Below are 17736 nucleotides of genomic sequence, written 5' to 3' on the forward strand. Positions count from 1 at the left end.
TTTGTTGGCTGCACTTGAATTTGAATGAGAACATTAGAACAAACGATAACTTTAGCATCCAACAAAAGTCATTGTTTAGCATCCAACAAAAACTATTGTGGAAAGACCAAAAAAAAATCATTGTGGAAAGTCCTTGTTCAAGACCCTATATAGGAGTTAACCTTGAAATTGAATTGCATAAGAAAAGATAAAATGTAAGCTAGAATTGAAATATAGTTCACCTTATACCTTAACAATCCAACACCTCTTTAAATATGATTACAAGTATGGATGCAATAGCTTGGACTCCAAAAAATTCCACTAGGAAATCATGAAACCAAATCCTTGAATGGTGAATGTTGTATTTTTCCACAATGGTGGATTTGGGAAGAAAGTGAAGAAGAAGGATTGAAATGATTGATGGCTTCCTTGCATTTTAGTCTCTTGAATGCCAAATGATATCATGCATGTAGATGTCCTTTATCTTGAATCATATGTACAAGAATGAGAGGAGGTCTCCATTTATACACATTTTAGGGCCTAGATTTTGCAAGGACGATGCTAATTAATGGTTTAAAAGATAGAACCCTACATTGGGCCCAGATCCACAGGGTTGAATTTGGTCAAAGATAAGTTCTTAGCTTCTTCTTGTCTAGGGAGTAGTGTGATTTTTCTCAAAGGCAGAGAAAAATGGAGAAAAGTTGAGTAGAGCAAAATATCTTATGATAATGAGTTGATTTCTTTGTTATTGTTGAATGTTACTATCAATGAAAAACCAAGAGATTGTTAGAATGTGTAGTTGATGCTATTTATAATTTTACCATTAATGATTATCATTAATATCAACATATTTGATGCATAGTTGTGATTCATTTGTGATTTGGCTATTTTGGTGTATTGGTTGATGTTTGCATTAATATAGAATGTGTATTTGTCAAAGTTTTCACTAGTGCATGCACTTTAAATATTTATCCTTGTCCGTGTTGGTTCAATGGTTCCTTTTTTTTTTTTTAGACATATGGTGGAATGCTTATTTTTGTTTGGTCCTATTCAAAGTATGTTTGTTGCAATGTGTTACTAATAATTATCATGTAATGCATTGATCATATCCAATTTTTAGAAAGTCTTGGAGAAGGTGTAGCATGCTAATATACATACAACATGAGGCATGTTGTATTGAGTTAGGTGGTTCACATTTCATTCCTTACTACCATGGAAATGCCTTTGTGTGACCTATTTCAAAATTCTTTAGGCCGACTTGGTTGTTAGCATCAAGTTGTATAAAAAGAGGAATAATCTTAGTTGGTGTGATGCTTGTATCTAAATATTTATGGAATGAATAAAAATATGATAGAAAAGATCTATTGTTGGAAACTACAATTGGAACAATAATTATGTTGTCATTGATGTCAAACCTTACTAATGAGACATTTGCTAACATTGTAGAGTGCCATATCAGTTGATTGATGAAGAGGGTTTGAAAAGAGAGTTAACTTGATGAGCTACTGAAGTTGTTGAGTAAAGAAGAGCAAGTATGATGGAATTACAATGGGCACGTGATTAGTTAGTCTTTGAAAATATAATGTTTTGTTTAAGCATTATATGAAGTGAAGAAGATAGTTGAGTTGATGTATAGAAGAAAAGTCAAGAAGTTGAGTAAAACACTAAGCTTGACCGAGTAACAATTTTACTAGGTCAATGAAGCAAACGATTAAGGAACTTAAGAGATAGCCGAACAAGCAATATCAACCAAGTGATAGTTATGGTTGAGTGAGGTGAAGGAGAAAACTGAAGAAGTGACCTAGCAAGACAAAATAGTAAAGACTGAGCTATCCAGTGATGATTGAGTAGAAGAACATAGCAATGACCAAGTGTTAGCAAAATAATAGTTTATGAAAAAATCAAGGTTTGAGGTTGACATGGTTGAATTTTTGGATTTGTCAAAATGTGTAAATGATAAGGATTGATGAGCTGGCATAAAAATGCACGAATTGAGTTTGTTGGGTAATCAAACGCAAGGATTCAAGGAGAAGTTTCTAGAAGTTTCAAGAAAGGAGAAGAAGGACAAAATGATGGACATATTCAATGAATCTGATCAAACCCTAAGATCGATAATGATGTTTAAGTGACAAAAGATCAAAGCTACCTATTTAAGAAGGGACAAGAGATGTTTAATAAGGTTGGTTTGTTGTTGATTGGTGAATTTGTGAAGAACTTGTGAAGAATAGAGTAGCAATGGAAAAGTGAGAAGATTGGTGAAGCGTGATTGCTTGAAGGGTTGCCAAGAAGATCAAAGAAGATTATAATGAAGTCCAGTCAATGAACCAACAATTGAGCCAAATGAAGATCTGAATTTGTAAATTGAATTGTATCTTGATAGATAAAACCTAGCTGTTACTTTCTAACCATTGTGGTAGTAAAATCCTTAATCAAGGTTGACCTAACAGTCATTTGTAAATCTTTTAATCAAGGTGGAATTCTAATGGAATGATCCAAAGTCCTCTAACCAGACCACTCCTAACAGGATGATTAAATCCTTTAATAGGGTCACACCTAACAATATGTTTTGTAACCTTTAATAGGGCTAGCTCTTAACTGAGCTCACTTCAAAAGAGTGAAAAGTGGTAGAATGTTACTTGGTGATTTTTCCCAAATTGAGCTTCCACATTAAATATCGATGTTATATGTGTGAATCTTGTTTTTTGATGTATACTATTTACTGTTTTTTATTTCGGTTGGTCAATATATACTTAACATAGAGCTAGTGATGAATGAATAAGTTAAGTTGTTGATAAGTTTCTATATTGGTCGAGTGATCTTATGAGAATGAATAAGTTGATTAAAGTTGTTAAAAGTTGAATTGGTACATCTATACTTGAGTATAATTGATTCACCCCCCTCTCAGTTATTCTAAATATTCTAACAATTGGTATCAAAGCATTGGTGCTTGTAAGGAAAGTTTGAAGGGACTTAAGCTGAAAATCAAGATGTACAAGAGAGAGGTACCTAAACTAAACAAAGAGAACTTCCCAACTTAGCAACGGTTGATGAGATTGCATCTATCTAGAGTTGGAGATTCTACATTATACTACTTGGATAATGAATATATTGAAGTGCCTAGACCCATGACTATTGAGAAAATGAAGAAGAAGCGTGAACACAATTAAATGATGATAGATCTAGCATCTTCCCTGAGTTATGTTGAATTTGATTTGTAAAGAATTGCACTATTGCAAAGAAAATGTGGGATAAGTTGGCACTAATTCATGGAGGACACAAAAATGTGTTAAGGGCTAAAGCAGAAAGTCTAAGAGGCAAGTTTGATGATATGAGAATGAAAGAAGGAGAGACTATTGCATAGTATTGTGGCCGAATCAAAGAGGTTGCGAATTCTATTAGAGGATCTAGAGGAGACATATCCGATGAGATTGTGATAAGAAAGGTATTGAGGACTTTACTTACTATCTATGAAATTAGAGTATTTGCAATTCAAGACTGAGATATACACGTGGTAATGATCTAACCTTGGATAGTCTAATTGGTAGACTCGTTGTATTTAAATTGTCAAATTTTGATAGCTATACACCTTCTATTGTTGAATGTGCTTTCAAGTCTCAACTAAATTTTGATGGATCTAAAAGAAAGAAAAAGAATAAGCTTGTGGATAGTGATAGTGAATCAGATGATGACCTTGATGAGCTAAAAGCATTATTGGCAAGAAGGCTACCAAGAGGAAAATGCAAATACAAAGGTAAACTTCTTATTATTTGTTTTACATGTAACAAATTTGGTCATATTGCTACAATATTTCCTAACAGAGATGAGAAGGAAGAAAGGAAATATAACAAATACTGAGGAAGAACCGACAACAAAGATAGCAGAGGTAACAAAGGATACAAAGAAAAATGTAAGAAATCGTATTAAATTGCTGAAAAAGATGGTTCTGATAGTGATTCTAATGAAAATGATGAAAAAGTTGTTTATGTTGCAATGAAAGATGAATCTTATGCGGATAATAAAATTTCTCTAATCTCAAATGTGAATAATAATGATAAATGGATAATTGATAGTGGTTGCTCACATTATATGACTAGTGATACAAGTAAGTTTTAAAAGATTGAACATTATAATGGGAGTAGTGTTAAGTTTGGAAATGATGCACCATGGTACATGAAAGGTAAATGATTAATAATATTGAATGATAAGATCAAATATGACAATGCATATTGTGTTGATGGATTAAAATATGACTTGTTGAGTGTGGGATAATTGAATAGTTCAAGCTACCGAGTTGAATTCCAAAATAGGAAGGAAAAGATCTATGATGCTACTGGTGAACTAATTAGAAGTGGAGATCAAACAATAGGTAACTTGTTCTATCTAGACCTATCTAAAGATACATGCCTATTTGTACAATTTGAAGATATTTGGTAATGGCATAAGAGGCTATGTCATGTGCACTTTGATAATTTGGTAAGCATTAGTAAGATGAAAATAGTAAGAGGATTATCAAGATTGATAAAACCTAATAAAGTGATGTGTAAACATTGTCAAATGGAAAACAAGGACAAAGTCTAGTTTCAAGAGCAAGATCTATTCTTCTAATGATATTGTGGAGTTAGTTCATACTAATTTATATGGTTCTATTGGAGTGGAAATCTATAATGGTGACAAGTATTTTATTCTCTTTGTTGATGATTTCTCCAGGATGATGATTGTGATATTTCTTAAAGAAAATTTGATGTATTTCAAATGTTTAAATGGTATTTGGCTATAGTTGAAAAGGAAACAGGTAAGAGTCTAAAGTTCTTGAGATCAGATAGATGAGGTGAACTCATATTAGATGAGTTCAATACATTCTGCAATAATAAAGGAATGAAGAGACAAATGAGTACACCAAGGATTCCACTACAAAATGGGATAGCTGAAAGAAGGAATAGATCAATTGTGGACTGTACAAGAACACTGATGATAGAAAATAATATTTCACAAAATTATTAAAGAGAACTTGTAAGTACTATTGTTTAAGCATTGAATTGAGTTCAAGTTAAGAAAGGTACAAACAAAACCCCTATTGAACTTTGGTATGATTATGCACCTAATGTCAATTATTTCAATATCTGTGGAAGCAAGTGTTACATATTGAAAGATGTAAGAAAGGAAAAATTGATGCAAAGAGTGATGAATGTATATTCCTAGGATATTCCACTAAGAGCAAGTCATATAAGTGTTTGAATACTAACACTAACAAAATTGTTGAAAGTGCAATGCTAGAGTTGATGAATTTGTAGAAAAGAATGAAGAGGAATGAAAGAAAGAACCTAAAGATTACAAAAAAATTGTCTACATCTATGAAGGAGAACCTATTACATTACCTAAACTAGAGAAAGAGGTTGTTGAGCATCAGTATCTGGGCACTATTGAGGTACAATATAAAATCTCTACCAAGCATCAGGCTTTAGGATCCAAGTCACACAGAGAAGAAGTTGAACATTGGAGAGAGGAGGATGAACACTAGAAATACAATGTCGAGTTACAACTAGAGATACTTGAAGAAGATAAGAAAGCAAGACCAAGTGATATACCACAAGAAGAAAGAATACATACCATTGGATCCTTGATCTCTAGCTTCATACCTACCAATAGTTGCTTGAATCAAACAATATTTAAACAATTAACTCCTGCTGCAACATACTATGCCTTTGTTGTAGACTGAGAAATACAATTCTTCTTCTTACTTGTCCAAGACACTAGTCTTTTACCAAGAAAGAACTCTCCACCACTAGTGCTCTTCCTGCCATCAAAACTTCCTACCTAATCAGCATTAGTGAAGGCTTTCAAATCCAAATTGCCTCCTTTCTTGTACCATAATCCATAGTCTTTATCACCCTTCAGATACCTCATGATCCTTTTAATTGCCATCATATGATTTTCTTTGGGATTTGCTAAGAATCTTGCCACCATACCAACTGTTAATGCAATATCAGGCCTTGTATGCACTACATAGTGCAGTTTACCAATCATTGATTTGTAGGTGGTCTGATCTACTTTCTTGGAAAGCTTATGTCCAGTAAGCATAAGTGTTCCAACTGATCTTGAATCCTCCATTCCAAATTTCTTTAGTATCTCCTTGATATATTTAGATTGAGAATGTAGATACCATCTTTCTTCTGTTGAATCTACAATCCAACAAAGAATTTTATCTCTCCAAACATGGACATTTCAAATTCCTTACTCATTTCCTCTGAAAAATATTTGCATAAATCATCATTTCTAGTAAACAATGTGTCATCCACAAAGATTTTTGCTAACACAATCTTCCTATCTAGTCCTTCTTTGATGTATAGGTTGTTGTTATCATTTGTTCTTTAAAAACTAATCTTTAATCAAATAGTTATGAAGTATTTCATACCAACCTTTGGGAGCTTGCTTGAGACTATACAATTCTTTGTGCAGTTTATAAACCATATCTTTTTGGCTAGGATCTACAAAACCTTTAGGTTATTCTATGTAAACTTCCTCTTTAAGAATTCTATTCAAGAATGTAGATTTCACATCCATCTGATAAAATTTAAATCCTTTATATGTAGAGTAAGAAAGTAAAGTCCTAACAGCTTCTAATCTTGCAACATGAGAAATTTTTTCACCATAATCAATACATTCTTCTTGAGAATAGCCTTTGCATACTAACCTTACTTTGTTTCTTGTCTCCATCTTCATTCAGCTTATTTCTAAAAAACCCACTTTGTGCCAATTACATTTTTATCCTTGGGTCTAGGAACAAGAGTCTAGGTCTTATTCCTTTATATCTATTCTATCTCTTCATTCATTTCTTCAATCCAACTTTCATTATCCAAAGCATCTTTAACTTATCTAGGTTTAAATTCAGTAAGAAAACATGTACCTTTCAATTTGTTTCTTATCATTGTTCCATCTGACTTGTCTCTAATGATCTGATTACGTGCATGGTGCCTTCTAAATTATCTTGCTAACACATGTACTTTGGATTTAGAATGTGTTCCAGTTGCCTCACCATGATCTTTTGCATTATACTCAGGTCCCACTCTCTATGACTTTGGTCCTTCAGACTCAGTTTGCTTTGGCTACAAGTCGGTAGCCTCTGATTGTGACTCAGGTCCTTTAGACTATGAATCAGGTTGCACTAGATGAAACTCAAGTGCTTCTGGAGATTTTGGGAACTTAAGAGGTGAAGTCTCCTGACTTCCAATTAGATTTGGCAATTTATCAGGTTCAAAGTAAATAAACTTTTTGTAATCTTCAAGTTCTTTGTTGCTCTCTTCTTCACTCTTTTCTGTAGACTAATCAATTCTCACATGTGCACTTTCTATTATCTTATGAGTGGAAAAGTTCAAACATTTATATGCTTTACTTCTGTTAGAGTATCCTAGGAATATGCCTTCATCACCTTTGACATCAAATTTACCTTTCCTAGTCTCTTTTAGAATATAACATTTGCTACCAAATAATTTCAAGTAACTTACATTAGGTTTGTAGCCATACCATAGTCCATAAGAAGTTTGATTTGAGTATTTCTTTAGCTATACTTTGTTCAAAGTATGCACTGTGGTACTAATTTCTTCATTCCAATATTTGATTGCAACAATCTTTTCTATCATCGAAGTTCTTGTACAATCCATGATGGATCCATTCCTTCTTTCAACTATACCATTTTGCTGAGGTGTACTAGGGGATGATACTTGTCTTTTGATCCCTCTTTTAGTGCATAATTCATTGGAAATGAATTCATCTTCTTTATTTGACCTTAAACACTTCAACTTCTTTCCAATTTCCTTTTCTACTCTTGCCAAATACCACTAAAACTTTTGAAAAGCTTCAGACTTATCTTTCAAATACATTACAATCATCATTCTAGAATATTCATCAAAAAAAGAATAAAGTAATTATCTCCATTATAGCTCTCAATTCCAGTAGGTCCACATAAGTCTATATGAACTAGCTCCAAGGCTTCTTCAGAATGATAGTTCTTGTTTTTGAAACTTTTCTTGCTCATCGTACCAATTTGACAATTTTCACATAGGCCCATATTAGGTTTCCTCAAACTAGGAATACCTCTCACTCTTTTTTTTTTTCTTATCTTGATTAGATTATCAAAGTTCACATGACATAACCTTTTATGCCATAACCAACTTTCTTCTATTTAAGAAATGAAATATAAACTTTCACTAAGATCTAGGTAGAATAAGTTACCTTTTGTTTGGTTACCAGACCCAACTAGATTTCCTTTTCCATCTAGCAGCTTGAACTTCCCATTCATGAATTCTACCTTGAATCCAATGTTATTCAAATGTGTTGCACTTAGTATATTATGCTTTAGTCCTTCAACCCAATAAGCATTATCACATCTAAGTTCATTGGTTAGTGAGATACAACATTTTTCCTTTATGCAAGGTTCATTGTTTCCAAGTCTTACACTTCCACCATCATAGTGTTCCATATGTTCAAACTTTTTATTATCACAAGACATATGATGTGAGCAACCCCTATCAATAATCTATGTACCATTTTTTCTAACATGGTAGATAAGTGCCATTTTATCTTCTTCATCATCAGATTCATCTTTCACAACAATATGGACCATTTCATCATCATCACTACTATCTAAGTCTTTAGCCATGAAACAATACTTCTTACCTTTTTCTTTGTAGTCCTTGAAATTCTTGAAATCATTCTTTCCTTTGTACTTATTGTGCTTCTTCTCATATTTTCCTTCTCTATTTGGGCACCTTGTAGCAATGTGACCAACTTCTTCACAAGAAAAATAGATTAAAAGAATTTTTCCTTTGTACATTCCTTTGCCTTTGGGATACCTTCTTACAAGAAATGCTTCAATAGCTTCAAGATCACTGTCAGAACTATCTTCCTGTTCACTTTTAGATTGTTTTACTTTAGACTTTGTAGCTTTCTTCTTGAGTGATAATTTGGCTTCAAATACAAACTCAAGACTTATAGAACTAGGAGTATAATTATCATAGTTATCTAATTCAAAATTTGTCAATCTTCCAACTAGAGTATCCAAAGTTATTTTGTTATTTTGATCACATCTCATCTCTTGAATAGAAGACACTCTAATTGCATAGATAGGAAGAAGGGTTCTAATTACCTTGCTTACCAATGTTACATCATCGATTTTCCCTCTAGAGGCTTTGATTGCACTAACACTAGCTTTGATTCTCTCAACATATTTTGCAATGTTTTCACCCTCTCTCATCTTCATTTGATCAAACTAACCTCTCAACCATTCTGCTTTGGCTCTTTTCACATTATCATAACCTCCATAGATATCCTTTACTTTGGTCCACACGTCATGAGTAGTAGCACATCCTTTTACATCATCAAATTTAGCATAGTTAAGAGTTGATGAAATGTCAATCATCATAATGTTATGATTTTTCTTTTCAACAATCTCCTCCACAGTCAATGTTCCAATAGGAGCCTTGTAAGCATTGTCCAAATATTTCAAACCTAAATCACTGATGGTTTCCAAGTGCAACTTCATAAGTTCCATGCCTCAAAGTTATCTTTGTTTAACCCAATTGGGAATCTCTATTCTGTAAGACATCCTGATCTTTTAGCTTAGGTCCTTGAAACCTTTTCTGCAAGCACCAAAAGATCTGATACCAATTGTTGGAAATATAAGAGGAGTAATTAAGAGGGGAGGGGTGAATTAGTTACCGCTAAAATAAATCCTAGATCTCTTAGATGTCAGAACAAAACATGAACTTTACTGAAAAATAATGAAGCTTGGTAAACACACAAACACTCGGTTAATACTGATAATATGTTGTAACTCGGTAACCACTAAAATAATAGTTGTAACTTGAAAAATGCTTAACATGTAGATATTAGGATATTATCTATGATTAATCTTAATTAACTTAGTTTCATACACATAAAAGAAATAACATGAACACAAGTGACACCAAGATTTAACTTTGAAACCCAATTTGGAAAAAACTACCAATTGCACCTAGTTACAAATTTTCACTCTTATGAAGTGAACCCTATTAGGAGGCAACCTTGTTAAAGGTTACAAAACACACTGTTAGGTGTGACCTTGTTAGAGGATTTAATTACCATGTTAATAGTGGCCTTGTTAGAGGTCTTTAAACACTTCAATCTAGAAATGCCACCTTGTTAGAGGATTTACAAATAGTGGTTAAGCCAACTCTGTTAAGAGATTTAGATCACTTCTACAATGGTTAGAGAGTAATAATGATATGACCTGATTTCTGATGCAACTGTATTGCTGATTTTAGATCTCAATTATGGCTGGAATACTTGATCCTTTCTAATTGAATGTATCTTTGCAACTCATCAAGGATATTGTTCTTATCCTTCTAATTTGCTTCCTCTAAGAATCTTCTATATTTCCATACACTTTGCACACATTTAATCATCAACTTGACCTTACACTTATATGATACATAATGTCAAGTTGGCTTGAATGCAACTTAGAATAATTAATAATCATCTCCTTCGTCAACTAGAACTAACAAACAAATCTATTATGCTCAATATTCCAAAACAAGAAAATCCTTCATTAGCCAACCTTGCTTGGTAGACACTAACTCAAAAATGACTTTCCTGCGTTAACCAAGTGAACTCAGTTAACACTACATCTTCACTAAATTTCTTTGGTAACCAAGTGAGCTATATTAACACTAGTCCCATCCAACATTTCTTTTGTTACCCGAGTGAGCTTGATTAACACTCAACTTCTGTGAACTTCTCTTCAACACCTGAGTGAACTCGGTAGACACTATCTTCTGAACTTGGAAAACACTAGAATGCTTAGCAGACACATGAAATTTTCTTCATTTCTTGAGTGAGCTCAACATACCCTAACTAGTAAAGATATGACATTTTGTGTAACATCAAAGACAATACATGATTGACCAATTGTTTTCAATGGTTCATAACAGACCTGATATTGCATTAGTTGTTGGTATTGTTGCAAGATTTTTTGCTAATCCTAAGGAAAATCACATGATGGATGTGAAATAGATATTGAGATTTTTGAAAGGAACAAAAGACTATGGATTATGGTACAAGAAGAATGACAAGTTTGAGTTGAATTTTTGCATAGATGTTGATTGGGTTAGAAACATTGATGAAAGAAAGAGTACAAGTGGAGGAGCTATCTTTCTAGGTAGAAGATTGATTTCATGGACAAAAAAGTAGAAAAACTAAATATCTCAATCCACAATAGAGGCTAAGTCTATTTTTGCATTACTTAATTGTTCAAACATTGTGCGGATCAAGCAATTGTTGAAAGATATGGAGGAGGGGATTACTAAACTTGTGGTGATATATTGTGATAACACAAGTGCTATAAACATATCTAGTAATCTTGTGATGCATACAAAGAGCAAGCATATTTCTATCAAACTATCTTTAATTAAGAGAGTTAGTACAAGATAAATAAGTCACACTAGAATATGTGAACACAAAGGAGCAGATAGTTGATATATTCACTAAGGCATTACTTGAGGATGCATTTGAGTATCTAAGAGGTATGTTAGGGGTCATTCCCCTATTTGAAGCAAGCTAAGATGGGATGAAACATTGTATCAAATGTTATGATCAGAATATCCTACACATTGATGTAGGAGGTCACACTTTAGGAGTTGCCTAAAGTTGTGAAGAGATGGATAAAGGTATGAGTAGATGAAGCTACAAGTAAAAGATGATAGAGGGAGTCATATTGCAAGATCAGTCAAGATAGTGAAAAAAAAGATGATGTGTACATAGAGTGGATGATGTCTTTGGCATTGTTGTTAAAGAGGGAGAATGGGTTATCAAATTACCATTTTACATCTAAAAAGGGAGATGTTCTGTTACAAGTGTTAATAAAAGTGGCGTTAGATTGATGAATATGCAATTGGTATCATAGAGGGAGAAGTGTAATAGAAGAAAAGAGGAAGCATATTGAGGTTGGATGGATGAGAATCATAATGAAACTAAGGATAGTAATGAAGATATGATACATATTACATAGGGAGATGTTAATGACAAATCTTGAGAAAGTCTTTTGCATTTGCATGGTAGCTAGAAGTGTTGCCGTCAATGCCAAAGAGGGAGATTATTGGAAACTACAATTAGAATGATTGTTATGTTGTTATTGATACCAAACCTTACTGGTGAAACATTTTTTAATAGTGTAGAGTGCCATATCAGTTGATTGATGAAGAGGATTTGAAAAGAGAGTTAACTAGATGAACTAGTGAAGTTGTTCAGTAAAGAGGAGCAAGTATGATGGAATTACAATGAGAACTTGATTAGTCAGTCTTTGATAAGATAATATGTTGTTTAATCATTATATGAAGTGGAGAAGACAATTGTGTTGATGTATAGAAGAGAAGACAAGAAATTGAGTAAAACACTAAGCTTGACTAAGTGACAGATTTATTAGGTCAATGAAGTAGAAGATTAAGAAACTTAAGAGATATTTGAGCAAGTAGTATCAACAGAGTTCAATAGTTATGGATGAGCAAGGTGATGGAGAAAATTGAAGAAATGATCAACATTAGTGAAGACAGGGTGAGCCAGTGTAAGACAAGAAAGATAGAATAGTAAAGACCAAGCTACCTAGTGATGACCAAGTGTCGTCAAAATAACAATTTCTAAAAGAATCGAGATTTGAGGCCCACGTGGTTGAATTTTTGGATTGGTCAAAATGGGTAAATGATAAGGGTTGATGACTTGAAATATTTAATGAATAGATTTAGTTTGTTAAGAAATCAAAGGCAAGGCTTAAAGGAGAGGTTTCTAGAAGTTTCAATAAATTAGAAGAACAAAAAAAAGATGTACAAATTCAATGAATTTGATCAAACCCTAAAATCCACGATGATGTTTAAGTAAAAAATTGTCAAAGCTACATTTTTAAGGAGGGGCAAGAGATGCTTAATAAGGTTGGTTCATTGTTGATTGAAAAATTTGTGAAGAACAAAGTAGCAGAGGAAAAGTGAGAAGATTGGTGAAGTGTGATTTCTTGAAGGGTTACCAAGAAGATTAGAGATGGAGAGTACAATGAAGTCTAGTAAATGAGCTAACATTTGAGACTAATGGAGATCTAAATTTATAAAGTTAGTTGCATCTTCACATATCAAACCTAGTTGTTACTTTCTAACCATTGTGACAGTAAAATCTTTTAATTGAGGTTCACCTAATAGTCATTTGTAAATCCTTTAATCAAGGTGATATTATAATATAATGATCCAAATCCCTCTAACTAAGACACTCCTAATAGGGTGATTAAATCCTTTAATAGGGTCACACCTAACAATGTATTTTGTAACCTTTAATAGGGTTGGCTCTTAACTGAGCTACTTTAGAAGAGTGAAAAGTCGCAACATGTTATTTGGTGGTTTTTCCCAAATTGGTTTTCCACGGTAAACTCTGGTGTCGTATATTTGTGAATGTTATTTTGTGATCCATGCTATTTAGTATTTTTTATTTTAGTTAGTCGACATATACTAAATAGAGAGCTAGTAATGAATGAATAAGTTGAGTTGTTGATATGTTACTATATTGGTCGAGTGATCTTATGAGATTGATTAAGTTGATTGAAGTTGTTAAAAATTGAATTGGTACATCTAGACCTGAGTACAATTGGGGTCAGTGCAAGAAGCTGGGTCTCACTTTTGGCCAAAAATTGGAATTTTTTTCTTTTCTTGTTTTTAGATTTTCTTGTCAAATGATGGTAGAATTTGAGGCACTTATAGTTTGAATATTAGAAAATTTTAGTAATAGAAATTGTAGTGCTTAGAGTCTACTTTTTGAATATGTAATTTATTTGAATACTTATATGATAGATTTTTTGTTTTGTGGACCTTCAAAAACCATATTTTTAAAATGCCTATTTCAGGATCATACCATGCTTGTATACAGACAACATAATTTGACACAACTAAATGATTTTTTGTGAATCCTTTTACAAGAAGTTACCTGACACACCAAAGATTGATCAGATTAATTTTCCTTACAATTTTAATGAATTTATTATTATTAATTTAATTGATGATTAAGATAATTTCTAAAACCTCTCATGTACAAACACCATAATTTAATGAAAATTTAACTTTTTTGATATATTTTTTAAACTTCAAAAGAATTGTGTAGATTGATGACATGTAAATTAATTTAAAAAATATGAAAAATTTAAAAAGTTATTAAAGTTTTAGTGAATCTCACTATTTAATGTTTAAGTAACACTTTTGATTAATAAATAATGCAAAAAATATAAAGTGAACTCATAACACTATAAAATTTACATTTATGAAATCAAAACAGTAAGATCTACAATAGGTTTTTGTTTTGTCAAAAAATTCGATGAGGAAGACCCTATACATATTATGGAAATGCCTAAATTTTTTGAATAATTGCCTTTGTCAAAATTTGATAGATAAAGGCACAGGCTTGGTCCCACCAAGCCTGTACCATGCCTTTCCCCAAGGAAAAATCTGATGCTAATGGGAAATTCCCACCCATGGCTTTAGGATTAGGCATCTGATTCTTAATTCAAAAATTAGGTGTCTGATTTTAATTTAGTCGTTGTAAAAATCGAGCACCTAATAATTTAAAGTATCGAGTACCTAATTTTAAAATTGTGTACCAAAATATTTAAAAATTGGGTTCTTGATTTATAAATTGAGCACCCAATTCATACATACCTATTGGGCCCTAAAAGATAACCCACAAAGTACTAAACAATTATTGCAATCATTGTTTCACAGACCCCAATTGCAACAATGAATGTCTGTCATATTATTCTACTTGTCATCTTCTACATTTTCCAAGCTTTGACTAATTTGAATTCAAAGTAGGTGCAAATATGGGATAAAAATAACAAAGAAAGAAGAAAATGAAAGTTTTGACAAATGAGGAAATTGTAACAAACAAAGAGAAGGAAGGACAATGTCAACAAGAGAGAAGACAAAGAATTAGAGAGTTGAGCAATGTTGGGTCTTCAATTTCAAATATTCTTTCAGAAGAGAAGGACATTGAGGATACCTTGATGGATGAAGAGGCTGAAGAAGAGAACCCAATACAAGCATATTTAGGTGCACATTATCATTAGACATGCAATACAGATGTGTCTCCAAACCTTCAAGTTTATTCTCATGATGAAATTGGAGATTTTGTAGAAGTAGGTTACGATTTAAATGACTTAGGTTTTCTTCATGAGAATAGATTGTCAAATGATCATGTATAACAAACTCCAATGGAAATGCAAGCCACAAAAGAAATACCAAGAAAAAATAAAAATGAGATTCAAATCCAAATAACATTGAAAATGAAATGCCAATTGAAAACAATAATTATATGAATGTAGACATGGAAACACCAAGTACTAAAGAAACATGTTTGAATGATACTAAAGCGCATGAACATAATTTTCATTTTTCTAATGACATGCTAGATAATCTTCATAAATTGATTTCATGGAGACAGATTAGGACACATGCTAATAGATTATATAGACAATTTTTTAGAATAAGAAATTTGGGTTTCAATGTTAGTTGATGTTACAACTAATTAAAATGTCTAAAATGCAAAAAGTGATGAAAAGATTAGGAATGGATGCAAAACCCAAGATTAAAAATGAGTCTTTAAAACAAGTTGTATCCACTATTGCTAGTGCCTTTAATGATATAAAAAAGAGAAGTCACTCTAAAGATAATAATGTGACATGATGAGCAATAACAATAGCTTTAGTTAACAAATCAACTTTTGATAAAAGATTGATTAGTAACATAAGTGGATATCTTTTAATGTGAGCCGTAAAACTTTAGAAAGAGTTGTAAAGAGAAGGGTGAACTTTGAATGTGATTCAACAAATAGTTTGTGGACTTGTAGTAGTAGACACGTGATATGAAACTTACTATTGAAGTCAAAAGTTTGGGTGATTTTTTTTGGCACAATAATACAAGAGTATCACCTAATTCAAGAGATGTTATTAAATTAAGAGTTCACTCAAAAATATGTGATCCACATCCTAAACACCTTTTGGAGATGACTCAAACTAAATTATTCAATTTTTTTTTTTAAAGATGATAAGGTGTTAAATATTTCCATTAGTCAAAGATATTCTAAAAAGTGTAAACCATGATATGTAAGGATTAACAAGGAAAGAGCCACATGTTGTAAAACTCATGTTCAATTTCATTACCATTATGATGTATTTTGATTTATACATAGCACCATGCATATTAAAGAAATTTTGTAGGACTATGGTATAAAAATATCACCTCAAACTATAAAGAATTTTGTATCAAGTTTGTTTTGCAAGCCACCTAATGACCAATATTTTCTTTTCAATGCATCTCTTTCTAGTACATATGATATGTGTGGAAATATTGCTTTGTTAGATGAATGTTTACATGAAATTTTTTGACTACTTTTGGACAACAATTAGTTGATGTAAAAAGATCCAAAACTATTGAATATTCATTGAAGGATGGGAAGATTGGAAGAAGGTGTGATCTAGTTAAAGATAGAGTTGGTTGTCATGCATTATGGATGAGTATAAGAGTGTGATCATACCAAAATATGTTAAAAACTCTCAATATGCTAGATGGCTTGATGGAAAAAATTTCATATGTAAGAATAAGTTTTCAATTAGTACTATACTTTTAGTCATTGACTTTGTAGATAACTATACACTTGCACCCCAAGGTAAGGTACACACACAATATTACAATTCAATGCAATTAGAAATTTTTGTTCATATAGTTTATAGGCATGTACCTGATAGTACAAAAGAGGATAAAAAAATATTGAGAGAGTACCATTTATATATGAGTGATAATAAACTTCATTAATTTGAGTTTGTCCAATATTGCATCAAGGTCTTTTATAATAATTTAAGAGAGAGATGAATTCAAATGACACAACATCTAATATGGTCAAATAATTGTACATGACAATTCAAGAATGTTAGAATATTCTATTAGTTGAGTAGGACACATAGGAAAACTAATATCCAACATATGTGGAGCTTTTTTGAGGATGGACATGGTAAAGGAGAACATGATGGTGTTGGTGCATACGTGATGAGAGCCCTTTGTAGAGAGAAATTAAAATTTGAGGATAAAGCCAAATTCAAAAATGTATGTGACATTGTGGAATGGTGTAACAAATATATTTACATAGGATCAAGTTAGAACTCTACAATCTACTGTTTCTTCTACCTAGTTGAAGATAAGAATATCCTTTTCAATAGATGATTGTGATACAATTAGTGGGTTAGCTAAATGACATTTGTTTAGGAGTTTGGATTCTATCACTTGGACTATATGGACTAGGGAGCTTGCTTATTTTTGTCAGTTTTTTCTTGTATGCGAATGGGAAAAATAAAAGAATAAAGAATGGGTTGAAGATTGGAAACAAAAATCATTAGCACCTACTAACACACATATTGAAGATGATATAGTAAATAAAGGCCCAAATGTTACATTTGCATCTAAAGACTGTGGTCATATTCTAGACCTCATACAACCTAGTATGCATATTTTAAATAAATTTTATTGTGATCGTGCTTCAATCTATATTATTTTTTTATGTACATGTCATTAATATAATTCAAGTACATTTTATTAATATATTATTTTTTTATGTACATGCCATTATTATTTATGTACTTTATCTTATCTTGTAGGACATGTTTATGTTGTTATTGCACCTAATGATAACAATGAACATGCTCAGTATTGG

Source organism: Cupressus sempervirens, chromosome 10 (assembly GCF_028749045.1).
Source record: "Cupressus sempervirens isolate cs-2001-9-10 chromosome 10, ASM2874904v1, whole genome shotgun sequence".
NCBI classification, from domain to species: Eukaryota; Viridiplantae; Streptophyta; class Pinopsida; order Cupressales; family Cupressaceae; genus Cupressus; species Cupressus sempervirens.